Source organism: Ambystoma mexicanum, chromosome 9 (genome assembly GCF_040938575.1).
Source record: "Ambystoma mexicanum isolate Mex_15411 chromosome 9, UKY_AmexF1_1, whole genome shotgun sequence".
Lineage (NCBI taxonomy): Eukaryota > Metazoa > Chordata > Amphibia > Caudata > Ambystomatidae > Ambystoma > Ambystoma mexicanum.
In genome coordinates, this window is record NC_090931.1 from 905,135,322 (window position 1) to 905,145,043 (window position 9,722).

The window sequence follows — 9,722 nt, forward strand, 5'->3', positions numbered from 1 at the left end:
GTCTCTGTTAATTGTTTCGATTTCATGATTTTAAGGTACAGGCCCCAATTCCAGGGAAACGGGAGCCATCGGGTAGGACAGTAATCTCAGGAGTGCCTTCCAAATCCCTCAAGTCAACTAGTAATTTCCAATCAAATCCATACGTAATCACCAAACCATACAATAAATGGGGCACAATTTTTGTTTTATAAAAATGAATTAAAGGAAGAAAGGAAAAGGACATACCTGATGTAATTCTATCATTTTTGCTAGTACTGATGTACCCTTCAATTTAAGGCTCTGTTGCAGGGATAATGGCTATTGTTTGGTATAAAGGGGAAAGCACAGCTAGGATAAATGTTCCACCCCTTCCAATCGTTCAACCAACATATGCCAATTAAATGGTAGTCTTTGCGTTTTAATGGTTTTCAATTTTACAGTATTGATGTTGCAATACATTTCTATAGCATATTATTTTAATGCTTCCAGACTTCACTGCAAGCTATGAAGTGTAAGACCAAATACAAAAATGTCATCAAATTGTCTTAGTTGGCCCATTTTAGGCCGGGAATTCCTGACTGAAATTCAGGATAAGGCCACCTGTGAAGATCTTCTATTTCTGGCCTATCCTAATTGTTGACCGCCTACAAAATCTATTGTGGCCATGCAGTTTGTTTTGCACAAAAAACTTTTTGTACAATAATTGAATTGTTGATGAACTGTGATATTTGTTATATGTTTTTATCTTGTACTTATTATGCTTTTGTATGATTGGATTGATGTATGTCGTACGGATGTGGATGAAAGTATGAATGATTTAACAGTATGATTTTTATGGAATCATGATATTTTTAAATTTTCTCCCGCTATGTTAAATAAATAATTGCTTGAGTGCTGATTAAATTGTGATTAAACTCACACAGTAAGAAGTGTATTAGGTATAATAAATCCCTTAATATGCCATTCCTAAATTGTATCCTTTGGATTTTCTTTCGGAGACTAGTTGTTATGCTAATACCCCATTCCAGAGAGCGGGGTTCCCTGTGCCTTTCAGATAGTCATTAATTCAGCCCTTGGCTGTGCAGGTCATTTTACCTTTATGACTATGTTCATACCCTATTTACGGTACTATCACTATTTGTAATTACTTTTCTTCTCCTCATTCACTGCACTTTGGGTGTCTTTTGGTGTACCTTAGGCTGGTGGTTCTTGATCATGGCAGAAACAGATACTATTTCCTTTACGGAAGCCCAAATCTCATAACTTATTGAAGGTCCTTCCTTTTTTGATAACCTACAGCTACCTATACAAAACCAAGGGTCAACGGGTGAGGCACTTTTGAGGCTAAAAAAGAAACAGTTTCGCACGGAAATGCATGGTCATATATTAAAAGAATACTTAAGATCTAGTATCATTCCACAAGAACTGCAAGTGAAAATTATTCCATGCCTCTTTTTAGACGACAAGGACTACAAGGTGGTGTTTAGTCAGGTTGCCACTAAATGCAGTCGTGATCTATTAGTTTTAACTATTACGACTGCCCAAAGAGTTAGTTCCACGATTCTTGAAACACTATCTGAACAAGAAAAAACTTTTTTGACAAATACCCTAATTACAGAGGCCAAACAAAAATTGGAACAAATTGACAAATCCTTTCAAGAGTTTAAGACCTTAACTATTGAAAAAAAGACTACGAAACTAAAGAAAGATATTTCCCTCTTCAAAAAAGAACAGGTCTATCCATATTTGGCGGATGATTTCAATCCCCAAACGATGTGGAAAAATAATGCAAATTGGAACACGGGTGGTCCTAATGGTAATAACCCCAGAAAAAGATGGGTGACATTTTCAGACACATCGTCTAGCAACTCAGGCAATGACGATTCCAATAATCAATCCCTGGGCGACAACCCTTTTCGAGGAAGGGGCGGCCGAAGAGGCCGCAGAAACGCCCCCCAAGGACGAATGAACCACAATATGCCCCTGCAGAACACTCCAAGACAGGGCATGATGCACCGCGACTTTCAGATTCGCAATCGTGCATACAGGTGGTGAATGAACCATCGAGTGTCTTCAACCAGACACTACCCATCTTTAATCTTTCTCCACGTATTCTGACATTGGCAGAAATTTCTATTTTGAAACGTGGTCTATCCTTTGTTCTTTGTTCCAACTCAGAACCCAAGTGCCATGTCTATAATAAATTAAATCAAAGGGTTTCTAAGTAAATTAAGACTATGTTTCTATTTTCTGAATAATACGATACCCAGAGAAACCAACATTTCTGGCCTATCTAAATTGTCCACGTTTACCCCCAATTCCAATGATCTTCCCTCAGAGGTGACTATCTTTGAAAAATTGGTCCTGAAAGAAATTGAACAAGTAATCCGTTACTCGAGGACACTATCAGGACCCAACTTGAAACTACAGGAATTCCAGGCAATTCCGACACTAGCCGAGGATCGCTCGATAGTGATTAAGGCTGCAGATAAAGGTGGGGGGATAGTGGTCTGGGATGCATCAAAATACGACCAAGAAGTTTTGAGACTTTTGTCCATCCCAGGCCACTACACTACAATTGCTAATGATCCATCAAAATCAATTAAGGCTAAGATTTTGGCTCTCACTGACGAAGATAGCCATGCAGGGTTCCTTTCGACAAATGAAACTGACTATATCAATTTTTCAGAGGAGCGGATGCCCCTTTTCCACATCATGCCAAAAATACATAAAAATATGGAAACCCCCCCAGACGGCCCATAGTTTCAGGCTGTGATTCCTTGCTGGAGCCCATTTCCAAATAGATTGATTTCTTTATAAAACCCTTGGCAATGGCAACTCCTACTTTCTTATTAGATTCACGAGATGTAATTAACCTTGTCGAATTAAGACCTTTTGATCCATCCACACAAATATTGGTCTCCTTAGATATTGAGGCTCTATACACCAATATACCTCAAGACAGAGCCATTCTTAGTTTAAGGACCCTCTTAGTCAGACGAGTGCCTCCACACACTGTGCCAATAGAATTCTTATGTAAAGCGGCTCAATTGGTTTTGACCAATAGTTTCTTTAAATTCAAGGATGATTTTTTCCTACAAAGCAAGGGTACGGCCATGGGATGTACCTTTGCTCCAAATTTGGCAATAATCTTTATGGCTTTACTTGAGGAAGAAAAAATGTCGCATATTTCCAACCCGTACAGAGCACAAATTAAGATATACCGTCGATACATCGACGATATATTAATGATCTGGGAGGGTACTTTGGAAACATTGCTGTCATTTGTGGAATGGCTGAATAAGGTAGATGTGGATATTCATTTCACTTTTGAGCATTCCACTTCCAGAATTGCTTTCCTGGATTTATCCATTTTTTCTGAAGGGGGCTGTCTCCATACGGAATTATACAGAAAAGCAACGGAAAGAAATACCACACTACAATACGAGAGCCAACACCCAGCCAGCCTCCTGTGCAATTTACCATATGGCATGTTTTTACGGCTTTGCTGCAATTGTACAGACATTAATAACTTTACAAAACATGCCTTGATTTTGGAAAAAAGATTCTTGGAACGTGGATATCCAAGAAGGCTTATAAAACAATCCAGAAAAAGAGCCCGTTTTGCAAACAGGCATTATTGTTACCCAAAGCCCAGATAGAGAAAAAAGAAGAACTAGTTTGTGTGTCAATTTTTTGTCAACGCAGCTAAACCATTAAGGGAATTATACTTAAGAACTGGCATATCTTAAATGCATCAGGCACAATGGTGCCCAAACCTCTTTTTGCATTTAAAAAGAGTAAGAATTTAAAACAACAAATTACCCGTGCTAGTAGAGGTCATTCCAGATCTTCTACTGTAAGGGACCTCAATCAAAATCCTGTAATCGGGCACTACCCAGGTACCACTTGTGTGACTTGTAAGTTCTCCAAAAAAACAACCTCCTTTTTTATGCAAAACTAAAATTGGGACCTTCGCACTTTCACGACTTGCAAAAGTAAAAATGTAGTTTATGCAATTCTGTGTCCCTGTCAAAAGATGTACATAGGAAAAACCACTCGGGAAGTAAGCACCCGTATCAATGAACATCGCTCAAAGATAAAAACTCGCAACCTAAATGCTCCCATGGTTATCCACTATGTAGAGATGGGTCACAAAGTGGAACAAATGGAATGGTTTTGTGTAGAAAAGGTTTTTGTCCATAATCCTGCACAGCTTCTAAAAAATCTAGCCTACAAAGAAGAATTATGGATCTTTAATTTGAAGACATTGACTAAGGGGCTGAACCCTCTGGAACACTGGCATTCAGGCACTTAATATCCTCTATTGGCGAATCTTTGGGAGGGACCATATTGCATACATGCTGTATGTCTCCATTTGCCTATGTACATATACCTTTGGCTAGGACGCATTGAATCCATTTAGATTTGGTCAAGTGCTTGCCTATACATATATTTAGTTTTGACTAGGCTAGTTGCTATGTTTCACTTGGCTAGTCAACACATTTTGTTGAACAGACTCTATATATTCTTCAGCGATGTAGGGGGGAGAAAGGAACACTCTATGTTGGCTCGCACTACTTATAATGCCACCCATTATGCTAAGTTTCATCCATTCTTAATACATGCGGATTGTGAACCTGTGTGTACCTGTAGCGGGACCTCATGTAAATGCTAAGGTGTGAGGCTAATCCACCAACTATTTTACTACTCGTAAAACCATCTTGTCGCACGGCTACAAAAAAAGTCCTCATTAACAAGTTTGCACAATCATGCTGTCTTCCATGAACAATTTTGCACAACCATGTCAGTTTCCATAAATAGGCCAAGATGTTAAGACCAACCGAATTATAATTTGACTTTATGGTCTACAATCCTCTTGCACGGCTATACAAAACAGACCCCTTGAATAAGTTTTTATAATCGTGCTGGTTCTCATGATAGCATGGTTGGTTTACCTTTTTGCAATGCCGTGGCGGTCGCCCTACGTGTTTGGGTACAAGTTATTTGCACCCAGAACCACGTTACCTAATAATCTGTGGATGCTATATGTATGCAGTGTAACACAATCACGCGCCATTCATACGTATTAATATATTTTTGTCGGCAAGTTCGTAAACTTGAGCTTGTTTCCATAACAACACGGCATGCAGATTTCTTAGATACGTCGTGCAGCATGTCCACCTGATTGAACGTGTCAGTCACGTGAACCAACAATCATGCTCTCCAATAGCCGGAGACGTTTTGTGCACGCTGCGCAGTACAATCACGTGAGTAGGGAGAGCGTGCTATTTATACACACCATTAAATCCCTTCTTTAGATGCGCGTGTCTGGTTCACAGAGACGGTCCGGAAAGTTTGAGTGCTTCAGTTTACCTGCGGATCCTTGCCTCCATCATATTAGCAGCCGTCGGCTCCAGGTAAATAGTGTTCCAAACAGCTATTGGGTATACAAATGTTTAAATGCCGTGATAGTTTGATTGAAATAAGGCCAATATAGCATAATGAAACCTTGGCTTACTTTAGACAATAACTATAACATTACTAAGACTAGACTCTTTGGGATGTATGACGCCCACCCTCTTCTCTAATATAATCCACAGTAGCTTTTTTACCTGAGGTGATCAGTTATGTCATATGTTCCCCTTTCTCCAACTGTTTTTTAATACGGGTCACAACTATTCATTAGTTCCTCTCTCTTTTTTGCCTCATAGACGTAAAAAATTCAGGCTCCACCATTCCTGAACCTTGGGCTTTGTTAAAAGACATCTTTTGAAGCGCGCCATTAATACAACTTGCGCCTCCATCTTTATCCGGATCTCCTGGGTAAGACAATAATTGGCCCATTACCATTGACTTTCTTCTGTTTAAGTTCCGATAATGTGCAGCTCTATCTGCAATATATGCCTCGATTTTTTGGCACGGAGCTCCCGAGATTTTTTGACATTTTATGCCTATATCCATTACAGATTGGAGCACCTAGTGCAGCCATCTGCCTTGCAGGACCCCTCATCTCTTTACTGCCAATGTTCATGACAGTACCTCCAGTCTTAAAACACAACGGATTGACTTGTGTTGGTTGTGCCAAGGTCAGTTTGTAGGTTTTCAAAGAGCTGTTTTAAATCACATCTTGGGTTCACTGCTTGCATGGGTTGTGCCCATATTCCATCACATTTGGTCCACTTGTAGCCATGATCCACTCCCGCCTCGCCCAGGCACACTGATTTTCCATAGTAGCACTCCCCATGATGCCCGTGGTTTACCCCAGATATATATATATTTGGAGTCTCGAGCAGGATAACAGTAGATTACTCTACTTAAAATCTGAGCACTGTGAAGTAATGTACTTGCACTTCCCTTCCTTTTTCTTCCCATTGTTCCTTTATTGATATAGGGAATTTATGGTTGTATGCTTGTTTTGTTTTTAGAAAACTAATTGTAATATCCTGATGAAGATGTAACACAAACAACGTTTATACTGTCAATGCTCGTGGAAACTTTTCCCTCTTCCTGATCCAACCCCTCAACCTCCTCCTCACCTGTAGTATTGGGTTCCTCAGGTTGCACGAGTCTCTTCTTCCACAAGGCCTTTTTTTGTGTACGTGGAAATGGTCTACCCCAGAAGGAAGCCACCCTGACCTTGTGCAGAGAGGTCTGGAGGGGCCCCTCTGCCAGAGCAAACTAAATGGGGGGGAAAAAGCCAAGCGGCACAAAAAACCCCCTCAAGGCTGGTGTCGAGCAGTGCTGGATAACGTAGTCCAATCCGTAGAGAAGACCGAGGAGAATAATATCAGCACGAGAAGGTTGGGGGTCAAGCAGCAAGGCCAAACTTCCCACAAGGAAAAAAAAAAAGAAGAGAAATCTATGAGTGAGAAAGCCAAGCAGCGGCTGGCAGCAGCAGGCAGAAGTGAAAGGAAAGAAAGAGACACAGCCAAGCAAAAGGCAAGGACCGGCCACGAGACCGGGAAACGGAATGACCGGGAAAGAAAAATAGCGAGAACGAAGGATACACGGAGCGAGGAAAACTGAGCGTCTCATCCGGAGCCTGACGCGATAGGGTTGCAACGTGCAGGCTTACGGGTGAAACGGACGGAAAAGGCTTCTCGCGGCCGAAGCTGCGAAAACTGGTCCGTCATTCAGGGAACGTGGCGAGACGTGCTGGGCCTGCTAATGGCTGCCCAGTCTCCACCGCGACCACACACCCCAAGGACTACGGCGTGTGACATATACGTCGAAACCGGTAGAGAAATTCAGGATAAGGCCACCTGTGAAGATCTTCTATTTCTGGCCTATACTAATTGTTGACCACCTACAAAATCTATTGTGGCCATGCACTTTGAACTGTGGTATTTGTTATGTTTTTATCTTGTGCTTATTAATGCTTTTGTATGAGTGGATTGATGTATGTCGTACGGATGTGGATGAATGCATGAATGATTTAACAGTATGATTTTTATGGAATCATGATGTTTTTAAATTTTCTCCTGCTCTGTTAAATAAATAATTGCGTGAGTGCTGATTAAACTGTGATTAAACTCACACAGTAAGAAATGTATTAGGTATATTAAATCCCTTAATATGCCATTTCTAAATTGTATCTTTTGGATTTTCTTTCGGAGATTAGTGATTTCAGATAATCCAACATGTCAGAGACAGAGGTTGAGTAGCCAGGTGGCCAAAATACATCCCTCTGACAGAAACTCAGAAGCATGTAATCGTATCTGCATAACAGCCTTTAATACACCTCCTGTAATAACCCAGCTTTCATATATTTGCTATAACTGTCCCTCTCCACCAAATCAAATTCTGCAGAGAAGTCTAGACAAGCTGCATACATTGGCAGGGTCCAATGCTGGCTGGAGTTCAAGCACACGCAGAAGGAAACAAAAGAAGAGCACAGCAGAGCTTCTTCCAGTCACAAGAGACAGACATCTAGAAAAGGATAAGGCCGTGCCAGGATGGCAGGTCACATATCCTCAGAATCAGCCTATTTTGCCAGCAGTCTTCCAAGTCGAGGTCAGAGGTAACACTGCCCACCAATTCATAACTGTGCAGCATTCAAATACTTGGTATCCAGCCTTTAAGCCGGGTCAGCCAGGCTTCCAAGCACCCCGAAATACCTGCAGAGCTGTGAAATGAAATTTCTGGGAAACCCTGACGCAGCCTGAACTAGATAGCAGTCACTCCAATGGTGCCTTGATAGGCTCTGTCCAGAACCTACAAAAGGCGGAAGAGCAATCTTTGCCATCCCTCATGACCCATTCAAACAAAGGCTGTAAAACGAAATGGACAGAGTGCAGGATTGATAAAGGTTCTTTAGTGCCCAAATGGACACCATGTATGGATATGTGGCTACTAATTCGATAAAAAGGCTACCGCATGGTGTAGTCAAACAAAATGTACAGCTGCCAGCAGTCTAATCCTCAAGACACGCTCTGGATAAGATAACTACAATTGTCCCAAACTGGGAAGCGTAAAAAGCACCCCTGCCCTGCACGTCATTTGGGCCGCCACAGCAATATACATCAACAATGAGTTGCAGCTACAAGGGAATTTCAGTATTAGTTCCTCAGATAACAAAAACAAAGACTAAGGGAGACCACCAGGGGGCGCAGACGCGATGGTCGCTTGAGCCACCGTCTCCCTCTTCAAGCCCGATAAAATCGGCTTTTCGAGCAATGCAGGGGAAACTAAAGCTCGGAAAAACCAGCAGACGAAGAAGATAAGGCGTCCTGGCACCCACCCAGCCATAACCCAGGTGACGAGGCTGCGAGGAAAAGCAGAAATCAGCCTCCGATCGGAAGCCCCCGGGCAGCACAGAAGGCCCGTACTCAGAAAAGCGAGGAGAGGGGAGAAAAAAAAAAAAATGGCCGCCGTCATCTGAGATACGCGCCGTGCGCGTAAGAAGAAACCCGACAAGGACTGAAACCAGCCCACCAGTTGCATCCTGCGCCCAGCGAACGGGAGAACTCCAGCCCTACAACGAGGTGCGGCAGCTACCAGAACAGCCACAGCGGTCCGTAGCGCCCGGCTTACCGGAGGAGGTTAAACGACCAGGCAGGCAGCAACCGGAGTGATCGGCCCGGTGCGGGTAAGCAGTGCCCCAAGCGGGCCTTTCCGCTCGGGAGCCAGCCCCCCCCCCCATCGGAGCCAACTCCTAAGACTCTGCAGTCCCACTCTACGGCGCGAACCGCAAGCGAGGGTCATATCCCTCCACCCACGCCTCACCTCAACACTTGCACGCTCGGGCCACGCCGCACCTCCGCTCAGCAACCCTCGAGGGCCCAGGCACACAGCCACTATACGTTCTCTCCTAGGGGGCCGTACGCGGCAGTAGGCCACAGACACCAAGCCGCCTGCGGAAGGAGGCCCGTGTTTCCTCCGCCCAACCGAGGCTCCCCCTCCTCACCAAGCATCAAGAGCGCAGAGCGGCCATTCCTGCAACCCCAAACACAGAGTGACCACAAAGTCTACCCCAACAGCTCCGATCCACCGCTCCCACGTCACGGACCCCCACGGGTACCATACCCTGTGGTAGCTCGTCACCACTAGCGGAGCCTCGCAGCCAACCTTGGGACCATCAAGGGCCCTCCACGCACCTTGCGGGGCGCAGAGACAGCCGTACAGCGCGGCACCCGACCCACCCGAGCAGTGCTTTTGGGGGGGTGGGGGCGATACTGAGTCCGCACCGGAGTCACTTAGGGCAAAAACGCAGGCAACGTGCCACGGAGTCCAGGGCAGCC